The following is an 18,902-nucleotide window of genomic DNA, read 5'->3' as shown; positions in this document are numbered from 1 at the left end:
AAAATCTTGTTAGTTTTCACCTGGAATTGTGTTCAGTTTTCGACCTAAAAATCAGCATAGTTATTTTGATATCAGAAGGAATGCACAAATTTAGAAGATTTATAATCATCCATAAATGGCTAAATTGTGGATCGGTTTCATAAACCTAGGTCTTGGTCCTGTTTAAAGTGATCTAATCGAGGGGTTTAACATGGTTTGATAAGATCGACACTGGAAACATATTTTTAGTGGAGGGCGTGAATCGTATAATAGTTGAACCATTTTTGACTAGACAAAAATTCACAAAATGTTCCTTCACAAAAAGCTATTAAAAGTTCAAACACTTTACCCAAGGACTATAGATGTTAGATAATTCATGTTTTCATGATAGATTTTCTTTGGGCAAAAGCAACAAAGGATAACAAAGGCAGATAAATGAAGTACAAATAAGCAGAATGAAATAGCAGAATAAATATGGATGTTCATTTTAGTAATTTGTAAATATGTAAATTCATTTTAGTAATTTTGCACTTGAATTCTCTTTGAGAACTAAATTTGCCAAGAAAAGCAATTCAAAATATTTGAGAATTCATTAATTATAAGTTTATTCTAAGATTAAACTAAAATCATTGTCTTAGCAATTGTACAAGATATTTTCCCAACATGTCTGATTACTCATTTAAATCATTTAATTGAAATGTACTTGATCTTTTAATTTCATATTTGAAAAAACTCCAAACTGACTGTCTGAAGTGTATCAATTAATTTTGAAACTGTCTCAGAATGAAAAAAAAAAACAAGAAATAAGGAACCAACAGAAATCAAACAACATATTTCTTTATCTATCAAAATATCCTTCATAAATCAAAATATGTCAAAAATATCTACAATGAAAATCTTTGGCTGTATTTATTTTACTGAAATCAGTGTAATCATTAATAAGATGTAATGGAAGGGGATTATCCAATTCTTGGTCATATGATGGTAATAATAATGCAAGGACATTTTCAATCACAGTCATAATATGATGATTACAGTCAAGGCTTGTGTTGGAAATCTGACTTAGATTTGGGCAAACATAATTTCCAGAAATCTTTGACAAATCTTATACAATGATCGTCAGTTGAAACTGGCTTCCAAAAGGTGCCCAATCAAAATATAGCTTCACAACGTGTGTAACAACTAATCACATAATGTATAAATAAATGCTAGCTATGTGGAAATCAAGGGAAAACATTTGACTTGAGCATTATTATATAATGCAAATTACAGCACAACAGGAGGTAACCTTGGAGTTTGCAATGTGGTCTGTGCCACGTAACCAGATTTCCATCCAGTACTAAATGAGAATGCGAAACTGCAACTATGAAAGAAAATCTTACTCGCACTCTACTCTCATCACCATTTCCAATCTGAGCATTAAACTTGCACTTCAAGCAGACATCAATGTCACCCAAGTAGACTAATTTCACACATTGCACTAAAACGATCTCTATCCGTAACCTCAGTTCTTCTGCTAATTAAATTCTTCCATCAAACCCTCTTCCCCAACTCATTCCAATTTTCTCCTCATTGGCAACTCCTCCTCTGAACATGAATATCTTAAATGGTGCGAAATTCATTATTTTAATTTAATTCCAACTCACTTTTCACAAATCCATGGTAATTTGCATCTATTTGCTATTCCTTGATATAATAAAATTAAACAAACCTAAGCTTCAAATCCTTCCATTATCTCTCCTATATTTTATCAGCCTACTTCCTCACTGCCTCCAAGCTCCAAGCTTCTAATTCTGGCCTTCAGATGCATCTCTCCAAAATAATTAAACTCCATGTTTAGCAGTAGAGCCATCGGCTGCAACAGTGCCTTCAAAATTCCTCTCTTTATCTACCAAAGACATTCACATATCTGGGCTAGGTCTATGTTCGGGCTAAGTCTATGCTCATCACTTTGCTACAATACCTTAAATTTCTTTTCTTTTGCACACGATTTATTACTTCATTAATTGAGAAGTCAGTGTTTTGGGGAGACAAGTGTTTGCTCTAAAATGGTTTACTAAGTCTACAGTTTAAGGAAAGCAAACAAGTAATTCTATTCAATATAAACAAGAGCTAAAATGTCTAACAAAGGGAAATTTGCATGCGGCAAGCAAATAATTATTTACATTTTGTCGCAACTACACAATTCATCTTCAGTTTATTGTACATGTGATTGTAATAAATATTTCTGTTTTAAAGACAATAATGTTTTGAAAACCCATTGCATTGCACACTCAGGATAGGAACACAAAATTATTTGTTCCATTCAAATACAAAGATGATTAAAATACAGCATTTTTAAAAGATTTAATGCAAAACCAAGAAGATGGTTTGCAAATCAGCAACCCTGAAATCGCCAATCACTTTTCAGATATTTTCTTTAATTTCTAAAATTAGCCACTGTTTGTCAAAACACAATGACAAGACTGGAAGAGAGAACCAGTCTGCTGACAGTGGCACCACAAATGAGCCAATTTGAATTTTGGACCTCGTATTTAAGAATATTTATTTCCATCACTGCAACAATGAGTCCCCTCCGTAAAATTTGGGGCAAAAACCCATCATTTATGTATTTGCCTCTGCACTCCACAATTTGAGATTTGTAATAGAAAAAAATCACATGTGGTTAAAGTGCACATTGTTAAATTTTAATAACGGCCATTTTTATACATTTTGTTTTCACCGTGTAGAAATTACAGCAGTGTTTATACATAGCCCCCCGCCCCCCCATTTTAGGGGAACCATCATTTTTGGGACGCATGGCAGGTGTGTTTAATTGCCTCCTTAGTGCAGGTATAAGAGAGCTCTCAGCATCTAGTCTTTCCTCCAGTCTTTCCATCACTTTTGGAAACTTTTTTTGCTGTTTATCAACATGAGGACCAAAGTGGTGCCAATGAAAGTCAAAGAGGCCATTATGAGAGAAACAAGAATGAAACTGTTAGAGACATCAGGCAAACCTTATGGGCCGGTCGCAAATTTGGCCGTTTTTCAGCGGCCGCCTGAAAAACCGCTAATTGGAACGGCGACTGGCAGAGTGCACCGTGCACTGTTTGGAACATCATTAAGAAGAAATAGAGCACTGGTGAGCTTTCTAATCGCAAAGGGACTGGAAGGTCAAGGAAGATCTCCACAGCTGATGACAGAAGAATTTTCTTGTTAATAAAGAAAAACCACTGGTTAGCCGCAGAAATAAGATGGCCAGGTTACAGTTTGCCAAGAAGCACAAAAGAGCAACCACAGTTCTGGAAAAAGGCCTTGTGGACAGATGAGATGAAGATTAACATATCAGAGTGATAGCAAGAACAAAGTATGGAGGAGAGAAGCTGTGAAACACGGTGGTGTGGGGTGTTATGGCCTGGGCATGTATGGCTGCTGAACGTATTGACTCACTTACCTTCATTTGATGATACAACTGCTGATGGCCGTAGCATAATGAATTCTGAAGTGTATAGACACATCCTATCTGCTCAAGTTCAACCAAATGCCTCAAAACGCATTGGCCAGCGCTTCATTCTACAATAAGACAATGATCCCAAACATACTGCTGAAGCAACAAAGGAGTTATTCAAAGCTAAAAAATGGTCAATGCTTGAGTGGCCAATTGAACTAAGGCACGTCAATCACCTGATCTGAACCCAATTGAGCATGCTTTTTATATGCTGAAGAAAAAATTGAAGGGGACTAGCCCCCAAAATAAGCATTAGCTAAAGATGGTTGCAATACAGGCCTGGCAGAGCATCACCAGAGAAGACACCCAGCAACTGGTGATGTCCATGAATCGCAAACTTCAAGCAGTCATTGCATGCAAACAAAATACTAAACATGACTACTTGCATTTACATGATATTGCTGTGTCCCAAACATTATGGTGCCCTGAATTTGGGGGGGTGGGGGGACACCCATGTATAAACACTGCTGTAATTTCTACATGGTGAAACCAAAATATATAAAAATGGCCTTTATTAAAATCTGACAATGTGCACTTTAACCACATGTGATTTATTTTCTATTATTAAGTCTTAAATTGTGCAGTACAGAGGCAAATAAATAAATGATGGAGGTCTGTCCCAAACATTATGGAGGTCACTGTGACTTCTATGTCCATCTACTGTCAACAACTCATCTATAGCTTTGGACTATCCAGTGCACTGTTTCCAAGCCTTCCTCATACTGTTGTCTAATCCGCCCTTCTTCATGGCGAAACACCATAGCTGGATTCCAGAGAGTAGGTTGGTAGTCAGTCATGTGAGAGGTCTGTCCGTTGCCAGTTTATCTTCAGAGCATCACTCTTATCTCGGAGTCAGAAGTTGAAGGTTTCTGACCAATTCTGAACCACTAAATTGGCTTCCAGAAGGATACTCACTCAAGGATTTTGCAGGCAACAAATTACTCTCAATTAAAGTCTATAGAAATATATCATAGCACTTAACTCTGATCACCCTATGCATACCATACAGGTGCAGTTAATAGATTCTACTTCAGCATTAGGAAACATCTGCTTTATACAACGAAACGGTCAAAATAAATGAGATAGAGAAAATTCATCACAACGTGATTTCCTATTTAGCAATTAAGCGGAAAGGACAATGATTTAACCTGAAGCACTCGAGGAGTGAAACAAGTATCACAACAATTCAGTGTTAAAAAGTTACTTGGTGAACTTTAAACATTCTCGAAAGCGTTTTCTTGTCATATTAATCTTTAGTATTACTCTACTGGAATATGCTTACAGCTCTGCATGTTGAGTCCAAGTAGAAAGATTAATTGCCATGGAGAAAAGCGGTATGAAAGACTAAAATGATATTGCTAGATTCATTTTTAGATTAAAAATCAATATAGCACAGTGACTGTCACCGATAGGCTGTACATCTGTCAGATCCTATGGGAGTTGTTATATAATGTAAATTTGCGATTTAAAAGAAGGAAGTACTGCAACCTTTATTCAGAAAGACTCTAATCATGCAAGGTCATAAACCAGGAAGAGCTCAGAGAAGGTAAATATTTCTGTTGCTGTGATACCATTACAACTGATAGCCACTGCCACCTTTATAAATGGTCAAAACAAGTTGCAATTTATAGAACAGTAATTCCATTCAATTCCAGCAATTAAACTTTTCAGTGAGATCCCAACTTTTAAATTACTACCTTTTTCCTGCTGATGTTGACCCATATTTCCTTAAAAATAGATTTCACACGACTTATAAATAGCTGATCTTTAAAGTGACAATCCATAAAGGCGAGTCCACATTACCCAACACTGACATTTGAACAAATAATACTCCTCAGAATTCTAATAATGTACATTTGTCAGATCCTATATGAGATGCTAATAATGCTACTCAGAATTCTAATGAAAAGGCAAATATATATTAGAAAATATTATCCTATCATTTATTATGCACTCATGGCAAAATGGTGTGCATGGGCAGGGGTGAGAAAGGGTATTTTAAAATAACTTTAATCATATTGCACTCTATACTATATCTATTCACTCATTAATTTCAGTCTCTGCATTTTGGGTTCTCTTTCCTGTCAAAATCTGTTAATCTTATCAAATTTCTTAGTTAAACATTCAAGAGAAGGAAAAGATCAACGGATCTTACATGCAATTCAGGCTAAACGCTACCACAAATTAAGTAGCAGGATGCATACATGTGCAATAAACATTAATGGATGGATCCATATTCATTACTATGCTGAGAGAAACATTTTTCAAACATGCATTACAGTTCCTTTGATGAAAATTATAGGTTTATATCCTACCAGAATCTCATGCACCACTTTAAGAAATTAACACTGGTGTGTTTGTGTCTCACCATAAATGCAGGCATGAAAACATGCTTCAAGTGGGGGGAAAATTATATTTAGAAAAAAAATTCTAAAAGTAATCTTTGGCAAACAAAACTGAAATAACTGCACCCACACACACACACACACACACACACACAAAGCATGGTCTCTATGACAGTGCTTCCAATAAGAAGCTTTCAATGCAGAGGAAGTCAGCACAAACACCGAACGAATAGTACAAAAATAACTGATGCTTACCTTTAACCAATGAGATTGCTGTAAAAGGGCAAGTTGCCAAGATCTTCCTGGCAGTTCGATTAAAACCCGAATGGCTGACCAGTTGCCAAAACTAATTATCTAATTTGCTTTGTTTTAACCCACTTACCTCCTCCCAAACATTAGCCCAAGTACAAAAATGAAATGAATTCCTTTCAGAATTCAGAGCCCTCAGCTCGTTCTTGGTGAAACAGAAAACAGGAAACAAATCAACAAAACTCATCAGCTTGTTTCACTTAGTTCACGTGATCTTTGCCCAGTCAGCAGCCAATGCATTTTCCTTCCTGTATTAGCAGAATTATTGCTCTGATCGTAATGAATGCTTCAAAAAAAAAGCCTCCTCCTCCAAAAGAATGTACCAAGTTGTTTCCAGCATGCAGACGTTTCCAAAGATTGCTCCCCTGATTGGAGTTTTTTTTAATCTATTTAATTACTGTAACTGAAAGCTACAAACGTCACACCGTGCATATTTTAAATTAGCTCTTTTACAATGAAAGGTGGTGCAATCAGAACACTAAATCTAAAATAACTACAGTAGTACGAGCCATATCTTGCTATTTATAATAATCCCTGTTTAGATGCAGTATTTTCAAAAATCACAACCCCGACATACATATTATTTAAAAAAAACAGGTATATTCTCAGCCAATTATACTGTATCTTCTATTTTTGGAAGACTGGGTCATAACCACTGCTATCTGTGAAAGAGCAACATAGTCATTTGGAGATTTTGGCTTAAAAATATATGCATTTAATTTAAACTGATGCAATGTCTTTAAGTGTAATATTGCCGTTTTACCAACTAACTTGCTATATCATTCACACTTTATAGTTACTTGCCTGTAAACAAAAATCTCTCTAAATGCAAATGGTATTTACAGTCCAGCATTTTAAAAATAGATTTTGCAGGGTTGGTTGTACAAAAACAAGGCACTGAATCAAATTTACATTCATGTCTTCCCCACGCTGCTTTCCACATAACCTCATAGCAGGCAAGACATCTGTATTTTTTTTTAAATACGAGTTGCATGAAGCACACTTGCAAAAAAACAATATGCTGCCAGAACCCGAGTTAACTGCTTTTGTTTTTGAACAAGTCTACAGGACAAGTTTAAAGGACAAGTCTACAGGACAAAGCCTGAAGAAGGTTTTCGGCCCAAAACGTTGCCTATTTCCTTCACTCCATAGATGCTGCTGCACCCGCTGAGTTTCTCCAGCTTTTTTGTGTACCTTCTACAGGACAAAGGTCTGGGCATTCATGTAAATATTTGACTTTATTTATCGAGTCAGTAACAAAGTTTTACAGAATGCCCAGTATCGCTGGAGATCACTGAAGTAGAGTTTTACTGATTTCCCCATTTTCTACCTTTTTGGGAGATCATCTGAAATCAAATTAACTATCCCAATTAGAAAGGCCAAATTTGTCTTTGCACTGAAATTTCAATTTCCATAAATCATAAGGATGAACTCCAAAAATTGTTCATCCCTGTCTGGCGAAAAAATAAAACGAGGAAGGCGGCCATGGCCAACGAGGGAAAGCAAGGATAGTGTTAAATCCAAGGAAGATTGGCCAGAGGAAGCAGCAAACCGGACTGGAAATTTAGAACAGAGGTGGACAAAGGGGTTAATTGCAGGGGGGGGGAAAGAGAAAGAGCATGAAAGAAAACATGCAGGGAATATTAAAACTGATTGTAAAAGCTTCTGTAGATATGCAAAAAAAGAAAAGGTTAATTAAGACAAATGTTGGTCCCTTACAATCAGAGACAGGTGAGTTTATAATGGGAAACAAGGAGATGGCCGAACATTTAACCGAGTACTTTGATTCTGTCTTCACTAAGGAAGACACATTCTCCCAGAAATGCTAGGGGACCAAAGATTTAGCGGGAGGGAGGAACTGAAGGGAATCCACATTAGTCAGGAAATGGTGTTCGATAAACTGTTGGGACTGAAGGCAGATAAATCCCCAGGGCCTGATGGTCTGCATCCCAGAGTACTCAAGGAGGTGGCCCTAGAAATCGTGTATGATTTGTTGATCATTTTCCAATGTTCTCTCGACTCTGGATCAGTTCCTGTGGACTGGAGGGTAGCCAATTTTTAACGAAAGGAGGGAGAGAGAAAACGGGGAATTAATGGTCAGTTAGCCGTACATCAGTAGTGAGGAAGATGCTTGAGTCGATTTATTAAAGATGTTATTGCAACGCATTTGAAAAGCAGACAGGATCGGTCAAAGTCAGCGTGGATTTATGAAGGGGAAATCATGCTTGACTAATCTTAGAAAACATAAAAACATACAAAAATAAGTGCAGACATAGGCCATTCGGCCCTTCGATCCCGCACAGCCATTCAATATGATCATGGCTGATCATCTAAAATGAGTTCCCCGTTCCGGCTTTCCCCCCCATATTCCTTAATTCCTTTAGCCCTAAGAGCTAAATTTAACTCTTCTGGAATTTTCGAGGATGTAACAAGTAGAATGGATAAGGGAGATCCAGTGGGTGTGGTGCATCTGGACTTTCAAAAAGCTTTTGACAAGGTCTCACACAAGAGATTAATGTGCAAAATTAGAGAACATGGTATGGGGGTAGGGTATTGACATGGATAGATAACTGGTTGGCAGACAGGAACCAAAGAGTAGGAATTAACGGGTCATTTCAGAATGGCAGGTAGTGAATAGTGTGGTGCCGCAAGGCTCGGTGCTGGGACCCCAGTTAATTAAAATATTTATTAATTATTTCGACAAGGAAATTAAATGAGACATCTTCAAGTTTGCAGATGACACAAAGCTGGGTGGCAGTGGGAGCTGCTAGGAGGATGCTATGAGGCTGCAGGGTGACTTGGATAGGTTGGGTGAGTGGGCAGACGCATGGCAGATGCAGTATAATGTGGATAAATGTGCGGTTATCCAATTTGGTGGCAAGAACAGGAAGCAGATTATTATCTGAGAGGTGTCAGATTAGGAAAAGGGGAGGTGTGCTTGGACATCAGTCACTGAAAGTAAGCATGCAGGTACAGCAGGCAGTGAAGGAAGCTAATGGCATGTTGGCCTTCACTGCGAGAGGATTTGAGTTTAGGAGCAAGGAGGTCCTGCTGCAGTTGTACAGGGCCCTGGTGAGACCGCACCTGGAGTAGTGTGTGCAATTTTGGTCTCCTAATTTGAGGAAGGACATTATTGCTATTGAGGGAGCGCAGCATAGGTTCACCAGGTTAATTCCTGGGATGGTGGGACTGTCATATGATGAAGGAATGGGTTGACTGGGCTCGTATTCACTGGAATTCTGACCTTATCTTTTCACATTGATATTGCTCAATGTTAGTCAAGGTGAATAATTTCTGCAATGAAAAGCAGAGGAAGTGAATGTTTAATAAAACTCAAGAACAAATTCAAAACATGTTTTAAGTTTGAAAATCAGAAAAGTAACCCTGGTACCCCCTCCCCCTCCTCCCCAACCAACACAGCCACACCCCAGTCTGCAAAGAAAGGACCCAGCACCATCTCCTTCCCATTCACCACTTCACACCTACTTAAGGCAAGACTCCAGTATGAAAAGACTGGACCACCCCATTTCCCACCTCAACCAACACTTCACACACACTCACAGCCTGACCTCAGTCTGCAAGGACTGGGCCCTTCTACCCCCTCCAATCACCAATTTACACCCAATTACCCACACCCTCCTTGCTGAACAACATCACTTCATCATCAATAAAAGAGAAGAGGTGGAGTGGCTTTTCAGAAGACCGAAAAGCTGGAAATCTCCAGGACCTGACAATGTTTCCAACTCTACTCTCAAGCTCTGTGCCAAGCAACTGACACCTGTCTATACAGACATTTTTAACCAGTCCCTGCAAACATGCCCTGTCGCTGCCTGCCTCAAAGTGTCCACTATTGTCCCTGTACCCAAAAAGGCAAGGATTACTTGTCTTAATGACTACAGGGCTGTCGCACTGACCTCTGTAGTCATGAAGACACTTGAAAGGCTTGTGCTGGCCAAGCTGAAAAATATCACGATCGCAGTTTGCATATCGGGCCAATAGATATGTAGATGATGCAGTCAACCTGGGCCTGCACTTCAACCTACAGCACCTAGACCGCCAGGGGACCTATGCAAGGAACCTGTTTGTTGATTTTAGCTCTGCATTCAACACCATTGTGCCAGAGCTACTACATTAAAACATTCCGAGTTGACTGTGCCTGAACCCCTCTGTCGGTGGATCACCATCTTCCTGAGACAGGAAGCAGCAAGTGAGGCTGGGAAAGCATATCTCAGACCCGCCAACGTTCAGCATAGGAGCACCACAAGGCTGCGTACTCTCTCTTTTCCTCTACACTAACGACTGCACCTCCACAGACACCTCTGTCAAGCTTCTCAAGTTTACGGACGACACAACCCTGATTGGACTGATCCAGGATGGGGAGGAATCTGCCTACAGACAGGAAGAGTCACAGCTGGCGTCCTGGTGCCATCGCAACAACCTAGAGCTCAATGCTCTTAAGACAGTGGAATTGATTGTAGACTTTAGGAGAGCTTCCCCCTCCCCTCATCATTAACAACATCTCAGTCACATCTGTGGAGTCTTTTAAGTTCCTGGGAATCATCATCTCCAAGGACCTTAAGTGGAGGGCAACCATTGACTCCACAGTCAAAAAGGCACAACAGAGGATGTAGTTCCTACGGCAGCTGATGAAGCACAATCTGCCACAGGCAATGATGGTCCAATTCTATACGGCCATCATAGAGTCTGTCCTCACCTTCTCCATCATGGTCTGGTTTGGCTCAGCCACCAAGCACGACACCTGGAGGCTGCAGCGAATTGTCCGATCAGCTGAGAAGATAATTGGCTGCAACCTTCCCTGGTTGCAGTGCACTGTGCACTGCAAGGGCCAGGAAGCGAGCTGGCAAGATCATCTCTGACCACTCTCACCACAGCCACAAACTCTTTGAATCACTTCCCTCTGGAAGGCAACTCCAGACTGTCAAAGCTGCCACAGCCAGACATAAAAACAGTTTTTATCCACGAGCAGTTGCTCTATTCAACAGCCAAAAATCTGTAGCCTCCCTTTGATGTGGTATTTTGTTGGATCACCTGCTTGATCAATGGTGTTTTATCATTAATGTTTTATTATTATTATTAATGTTTAGTGTTTTCTGAGTCATTCGTAACTGTCATTGTATGTCACTTGTGGGCGGAGCACCAAGGCAAATTCCTTGCATGTGAATACTTGGCCAATAAACGTACTTACTTAAGAACATATTTAATATATCTTTGTTTTATGATCGTCCCAAAACTCTACCAATAAGACCCTCATAAGCACGTGGAACTGTGGTATAAACAAAAATATATATTTTTTAAAGTAGGCAAGTTCTACCTTTCGGCATCAAACATAATAAGAGGTCGATCTAAAGTTGTTCTCGCTGCTCTCGAGGACGAGGACAATACTTATGTACAGGAATTGCTATCAGATTCTTTGATCTGTTGTGAAAAATTGCCTGAAATAAAAAAAGCCCCAAAAGGAAGCAAAATATCAGAAATAACAGACTTTTGACTTACTGGAACCACGACTTCCTGTGTGCATCTGGGAAGTTGCCTTCATTACTGGTATACAGTTATCTTACTCTGTTGTATGGTTCAAGCATTTCAACCTCATCTTTAAGACTTATTCTCAGCATTCTCATAACAATTGCATTATATAAATCATATCTTGCCATTATGTAGTAATTTATTATAATGTTAATAATTTACAATTGTAATTGAAATGTGGGTTATTCACAAATGAACATAATTTACATGTAAAATTTATAATGACGTTATATATAAAATACTATTACAGCATTGATACATGTACACGTGCCCACTATAAAGAGAGATACATAATGTAACATTAAAACTAATCACCAGCAATGGAAATAAAGACAACAACTGTAACAACTGTGATAAGGTCTACCTCTTATTTTGCAAAGAAACATTTGTGCATGTTCTCAATGCCAATATTGGAACAAATCACTTGAAAGCTTGCTTCCAAGTTAAGGAAACTTTTACTTTCAACATTCAAGATCTTTTGAACCAGGAAGCATGCATCAATGGAGGAGGAAAAAAACTGTGTAGTTCATTTTCTTTGATTAAAATTAATTGCCACTTTTTCCTCAGAACAAGCAATTGCCAATCCTATAATGGTAAACGAGTTATTTTCTGTGTTGACCTGACTAAATTGGCCTTTTAAGATCTAAACTAGAACATTCATTGAAGTCTGAAATTTGCTGCTTAAATCCAAAAGTTGTTAAAGCTGCTAATAAATCTGTGAACATAGCTTCCGAGGATGAGCCAAGAATTTTGTATGAATACACCCCAATACCGTAGCATTTTACCCATTTATTCAGGATGCAATCTGGTGCCATGGGTACTATAAAGAAAATTAGAGGCCCCTGTGGAGTTAAGGCAATTCTAAATGGCAACGAGGTTTTAGTTCAGATTTCCAACATCCAAAGGGCTACTTTGTGCAATGTCAGATAATTCTGCTTCTCCCAATTACACTTCCTTTTGCTTCTTTATCTGTCCCATCTAGAGGATAGAATCCGCACATATTGATAATTCCATCTATACCTTGCACTGTCACCCTATTTTTAATCATTTAATGTCACCAATCTATCGTTCCAAAGATCCTCCTTTCATCTTTCTCTTCCCTCAGATTTCTCTCCATACGAGGACTGATTTAGTTCTTAGTTCCCCCATTTTGAAAGAAAAGTTACTGAGCTGAAATATTAACACAGCTTCTTGCTCGACATATGTTATCTGACCCAATCATTTCCACCATTAAAAAAAATCAATCACAAACCACATACGTGATAGACAAAAATAGGAACAAAGCTTTGGTCAGGTGACATTTCGGTTTAGGACCCTCCATCAGCCATAGAATCAGTCTGAAGGATCCCAACCCGAAACAGCACACATCCATGTTCTCCAGAGATATTGCCTGACCCATCGAGTTACTCCAGCACTGTATTTTTTGTAAACAAGCATTTGTAGTTCCTTGTTTTAACAAATCTCAATCGTTCAATGGTTCCTTTATTATCACATGTGCCAGTGAAATTCTTATTTTTGCATATAGATCAGAAGATTATTGCCATAAACAAGTACATAATAAACAGAAACTTTTAATGCAATACCCAAAGTCAAACCGTTGAACAGTTCTTCAGTGAGCTACTGAAACTAATGCTCCCATCACACTTTTGAATCCCAAGCCTATTTCCTTGGACATCAGCAAATAAAGTATGCCCCTTGGTTTAAAGGGGGGGGGGGGGGGGGGATGGAACAAGAGCTGCAGTCTCTGTAGCAATTTGTTTTTAACAGCATAGTTTCTGAAACTCCAGGCATGCCACCCATTGGGTTTAACGGAACCAAAAAACTGGTGAAATGCATTTTACCAAACAATTGCAGATCCAAAAATCTAAATTGTATTTTAGAGCATAATCCAATCTAGAAAATTGTGCCTTTATGCAGAATACCTTCCAAGGCTCCAATATTTAACTGCACGTAAAGAATTAGAGCAGGTACTTAACTGGAATTGCATCCTACCTATTGATGATCTTTTATTATCAAGCAAGTTGTGAGGAGGTCCAAAGAATAGGCCTTTAACATTGTGCGATTACCAGCCAAGGATTATTTTCTTAACATAAATCCAGCGTTTCAATGTTACATTTCATGGGTGACATTACTCTTTCACAATTGAAATGCATAAAGGAACTGATAACAGACACTTGCTACTCAGTGTGTAGGAAGGAACAGCAGATGCTAGTTTAAATCAAAAATAGACACAAAATGCTGGAATAACTCAGCGGGACAGGCAGCATCTCTGTGGAGAGAAGGAATGGGTGACTTTTCGGGTCGAGGCCCTTCTTCAGTCTGAATCAGTCTGAAGAAGGGCCTCGACCCGAAACGTCACCCATTTCTTCAATCCGGAGATGCTGCCTGTCCCGCTGAGTTACTCCAGCAGTTTGTGTCTCTCTTGCTACTCAGTAGCAGCTTCAACATCAGCAGAACTTGTTATGGTGATGACTTATGGACACTTCATGGCACAGAGGTTTAGGTGGGACAAACTTTAATATTGCTAAAATCAAACTATTGCAGATATAAATCTTAAATAAAAATCTGAAGCATTACCAACATATTTAATTTTTACAAACAAATCCTTTCATCATGGAAAGTGAATCAAGTCACATGGCTGCAATTTCAACATATAGATGATGGTAGGAAGAGCAGAAATTAACCGTGCATATTAAAATGTAAGAAATGGGAATGGAACATCATCTGAATTGATACATTGTTCAGAAATTGCCCAACTACTTAATGGATAAAAAATGCAACCATTTGGCTCCTTTACTCTTATTTCGTGACAAGAGGCAAAGGAGAAAGGATCCAACAATATACCCTGCAGTGCTTTGTGGATCCATAAGTTTTAAATCCGAAAGGAAAAAGGATCAAGAGATATAGTTTTGAAGATGTCCAGAGGAAGTAGATCATTGAAAGGACAGTATAACAGGAAAGCAGTGATTATATATTTCAAAAGTATACACTAAAATGGATAAACTATACGTGGAACAGGTACTTCCAAGGAAAATCCTTCTTCGATTTGGATAAAAAAACGATCACACCCACTAGAAAGAAAAATGGTGATGTAAAACATTGCCTAGATAGACAATGTGAAATATTTAAACAGTTGCTTAAGGCAAACTGGAAACACAATCAACAAGAACTGAGGCAAGTAAGGAATAGAGGTTCATCCACTCAATTTTTTTAACTTTCATAGATACTGAACTTGTGCCAGAGGACTGATCTGGTCTAATGTTTTTCCTCTGAACTGATAAACAGGTTCTTCTGAACTAGTCAGCTAAATGTTGATTTTAGAAATATCTACAGAGTTCTATGCAAAATAAAGTTAATCATTAGAAAGGTAGTGGCTTAATTAAGGGGTGACATAATTTGTAAATAACACGTATTTGAATTTTAATGAGGCAAATATACGAGTTTAGTTTATTGTCATGTGTACTGATCTGATATGAGATCGGATCAACCATAGAAAAGTACAGTACAGGAACAGGTCCCGCGGCCCAGAATGTATGCGCCGAACATCATGCCAAGTTACAAAAAAACTCCTCTGCCTGCACATAATCTATATCCTTCAATTCCCTGCATAATCATGTTCCTATCCAAAAGCCTCTTAAATGACACTATCCTCTCTGCCTCCACCACCGTTCCTGGCAGCTCGTTCCCAGCACCCATCACCCTCTGGGTTTAAAAAAAACTTTCCCTGCACATCTCCTTTAAACTCTGTCCCTCTCCCATTAAAGCAATGTCCTCTTGTATTTGACATTCCAACGCAGGGGTAAAGGTGCTGACTGTCTATCTTATCTGTGCCTATTGTCCATGAGAAGACGCCAAGCAAACTCCATGAGCTGCTGTTGTCCCTCTAGGGAGCAGATGCTCGCACAGTGGTATAGGTTTAGTATACTGAACATTTCTGAAGTCTTCAACGATGTATAACAAGAATCATAGTCAATAGATGAGTTAGAGACAAAAACATAAGCAGCATTGTCCTCCAAGAGTTGGTGCTTGGAAAACTGCTTTTCTCGATATCCACTGCACTATCAATCTGGCCATTGATATTGAATACATTACGCCAAAATGTTTAATGACGGAAAAAGGGAGGGTGTAAATTACACAAATAATTGTCAAATACAATTTAGTGCACTTGCGAGGAAGGTGGCAAAAATACTTCAAATGGAAAAACAAACAAAAGGAGAAAAATTAACAGGATAAAATGTGTTGGTACATCACGGTTTAAATTAGGAAAGTGAAGTGCGACATAAAAAAAATCTTCAAGGTCACATTCTCCGAAAGTAATGTTGAGCACAAAATCAAAATCACGAGGCACAATCTATTCAAACATCAGCTGGGCTGTGTTCACCACTCTCTGCAGGATTAGGTGGTTGAAGGCGGAGTTACAGTAGCAGGATGAACTGCATTCTGTCTGAATACTTTGAGCATTTAAGAGAATCCTCATGGACATGCTGCATCTTCTAATCACATCTTCCCATTTCCGCCTTCCGCAGCGACTGACCCCTCAACTCCTTGGTTCAATCGTCCCTTCCCACCCAAACCACTGCCTCCTCGGGTACTTTCCCCTGCAACGCAGGAGATGCAACACCTGTCTTTATACTTCCTCCCTCAACTACATCTAGGGACCCTGACAATCCTTTCAGGCGAGATAGTTTCATAGGCACCTCTTCTAACCTTGTCCACTGTATCTGGTGTCCCCAATGTGGCCTCCTGTACATCGGCGAGACCAAACATAGACTCCCCACCATTTCACTGAGCACTTCAGCTCAGTTCGCTGAGGCCTATGGGATCTCCCGGTTGACAACCATTTAAACTGCCCTTCCCAATCCCATTCTGGCCTTTGCCCTGGGTCTCCTCTATGGCCAAGGTGAGATCACACACAAATTGGAGATATGGGCAGGGCACAACCCAGCAGTATAAACGCTGAATTCGCTAATTTTAAGTAACCCACTAAAATTCCCCTTCCTCTACCCTAGTAATTTAACTAGTTCAACAGTTCATCCCTTCGTATCCCTCTTGAGATCACACCTTCGCAACACTAGGCTTACCAGGGCACCTATTTGTCAGAGGTCCTCTGGTGCCAGTCCTGGTCTTTTCTTGCCTCCAGCTATTCAACCCCCCCTCTCTACTTTCAGTCAGATGAAGGGTTCCAACCCGAAATGTCACCCATTCTTTTTCTTCGGAGATGCTGCCTGTTCCGCTGAATTCTTTGTTTTTCTACATTATGTGTTTTGTTGATCACTGCATCATCTGTGACGGGACCAGGTTAGGTTGCTGATGATATGGATGCCAAAGAAGCTGTCAACACCTCCACAGCACCTCAGTTGATTAAAACAGGGTTGTACTAACCCCTTTGAACAAGGTTTAAACAAAGAGCTCATTCTGATTTCTGACAGGAAATGAATACCATTCACTATTTTGCATCTTAAGTTAATTTTTTGCAGCAGCTCACTAGCACAGGTTGAGCTAGGTTCAAGGACATTACAATGCTCAAAAGCATTTTCTATGAAGCTGATCCAGTATTTCAAGTTTTCCTGATCCATCTTTCCCACAAAATTGTACTTTTCGAAGCCAATCACCAAGCGAGAAAAAAATCAGGAAAGCTATTCCTCATCATTCTTCATCAGTCTGGAGGGTCTCGACCCGAAACGTCACCCATTCCTTTTCTCCAGAGATGCTACCTGTCCCGCTGAGTTACTCCAGCATTTTGTGTCTCTTCGATTTAAACCAGCATCTGCAGTTCTTTCCTACACAGGAAAGCTATCATCAAGTCAAGTTGCATAGAATGGTAACAGGCCCCACAGCTCACTGAATCTGTGATGACCACATGACCACCTTGCCAGTCTATACTAATCCTCCTTTTCTGCATTAGTTCCATATCCCACCATGCCTTGCTCACTCAAATAATGCCCAGATGCCTCTTAAATGTTGTTACTGTTTCTTCCTCCACGACATTCTCTGGCAGCTCATTCCAAATACTGTGGGGGGAAAATGTACCCCTCAAATCCCCTTTAAACCTTCTCCCTATTAAAACTAGCCCTCTAGTTTTAGTGACCCCTATATTGGGAAACAGACATTATCAGTCTGAAGAAAGATCTCGACCCAAAACTTTCAGTCCGAAGAAAGGTCTCGACCCGAAACATTACCCATTCCTTCTCTCCAGGGATGCTGCCTGTTCCGCTGAGTTATTAGCTATTTACCCTATACCTACCTCATATGCATACACCTCCATCGTGCCTTCTTTGCTTAAAGTAAAACAGATACAGACAATTCAATCTCCTCTTGTCACTCAAGCCATCCAATACAGGCAACGTCATTGTAAATTTGTTTGCATCTCCGAGACCAGACCGGCACACAATATTCCAAATGTAACCTAAGTAACATGTTGTATAACTGTAACATGCTGTTCTAACTCTTGTACTCAATTGGCCTGGATACTGGAGAAGCAACAACCCTCAGCACCACTTTAAGAGAGCTACCCACAAAAATCTCAATGTTCTCTATTGCAACAGAATTATGTTTCAGGTTGTCAAATGCTGTTAGGCATGCCATGTGCTCGAAAGAAACTGTAACTGTGATGTTGGCAAGACTAATAAGCAAACTACATTGAGAAATTCACACCCGAAGCAAAGCAAGAAGTAAAATGCACAATATCTTAGATATTTTAACATTCATACCAAGGATAAAATATGAATATTACACTAATTTGAAGAAATAAAACATTAACATTTGTTGCATTTAGTCATCTTATGGGTGTAAAATGGATACATACAAAATATGTTCTTCTGGGCCCAGAGCTTGCTGAACTGCAACCGTGGTTCCGTTTCAGAGGCCATGAAACAAAGCACCCAACTATCTTTGAGCATGCTCACATTCCTCCCTCCAGCAACATTACTTTAAAATAGATTGATCATTCATCTTACAACAGTATCTAAGAAAACTGTGCAGACAGGCTGTCAAATTAGTATTTATGTGGAAATCGTAGGAAAAGACCAGTCAGCCCATGTGCTTATTTTGCCATCCAATACAATCGTAATCTTTCACATCAGGGGTACTTTCCTGTACAACTACCATATTCTTTAATTCCCTTCTTAAAAATGTATTGATCTGTGCTGAAAATACTCAGCAACTGATTTTCCAGAACTCTATTGTAGCAGTATAGTTCTTGCCCTACAGTGCCTGCAATCCGGGTTTGATCTTAACTT

At 39.2% G+C, this 18,902-nt stretch overlaps 1 protein-coding gene across 5 annotated transcripts in view; it reads right to left on the bottom strand.

Moving 5' to 3' along the window:
- The window catches only part of LOC129707261 (nuclear receptor coactivator 3-like), a 196,160-nt gene that overhangs the window by 81,218 nt on the left and 96,040 nt on the right, over window positions 1-18,902 (bottom strand). The window contains exon 1 of one of the 5 annotated variants that reach the window (XM_055652171.1): window positions 6,067-6,258. The exons of the other annotated variants lie outside the window; for them this stretch is intronic. The gene's annotated coding sequence lies outside the window, so the exon portion shown is untranslated. Of the gene's footprint in view, window positions 1-6,066; window positions 6,259-18,902 lie in introns of those variants that run through there. 5 annotated transcript variants of the gene reach the window in all.

The sequence above is a fragment of the Leucoraja erinacea genome, chromosome 21 (assembly GCF_028641065.1).
Source record: "Leucoraja erinacea ecotype New England chromosome 21, Leri_hhj_1, whole genome shotgun sequence".
NCBI lineage: Eukaryota > Metazoa > Chordata > Chondrichthyes > Rajiformes > Rajidae > Leucoraja > Leucoraja erinaceus.
The sequence above is the reverse complement of the archived record's forward strand: the minus strand, read 5'-3'. Positions and strand labels throughout refer to the sequence as shown.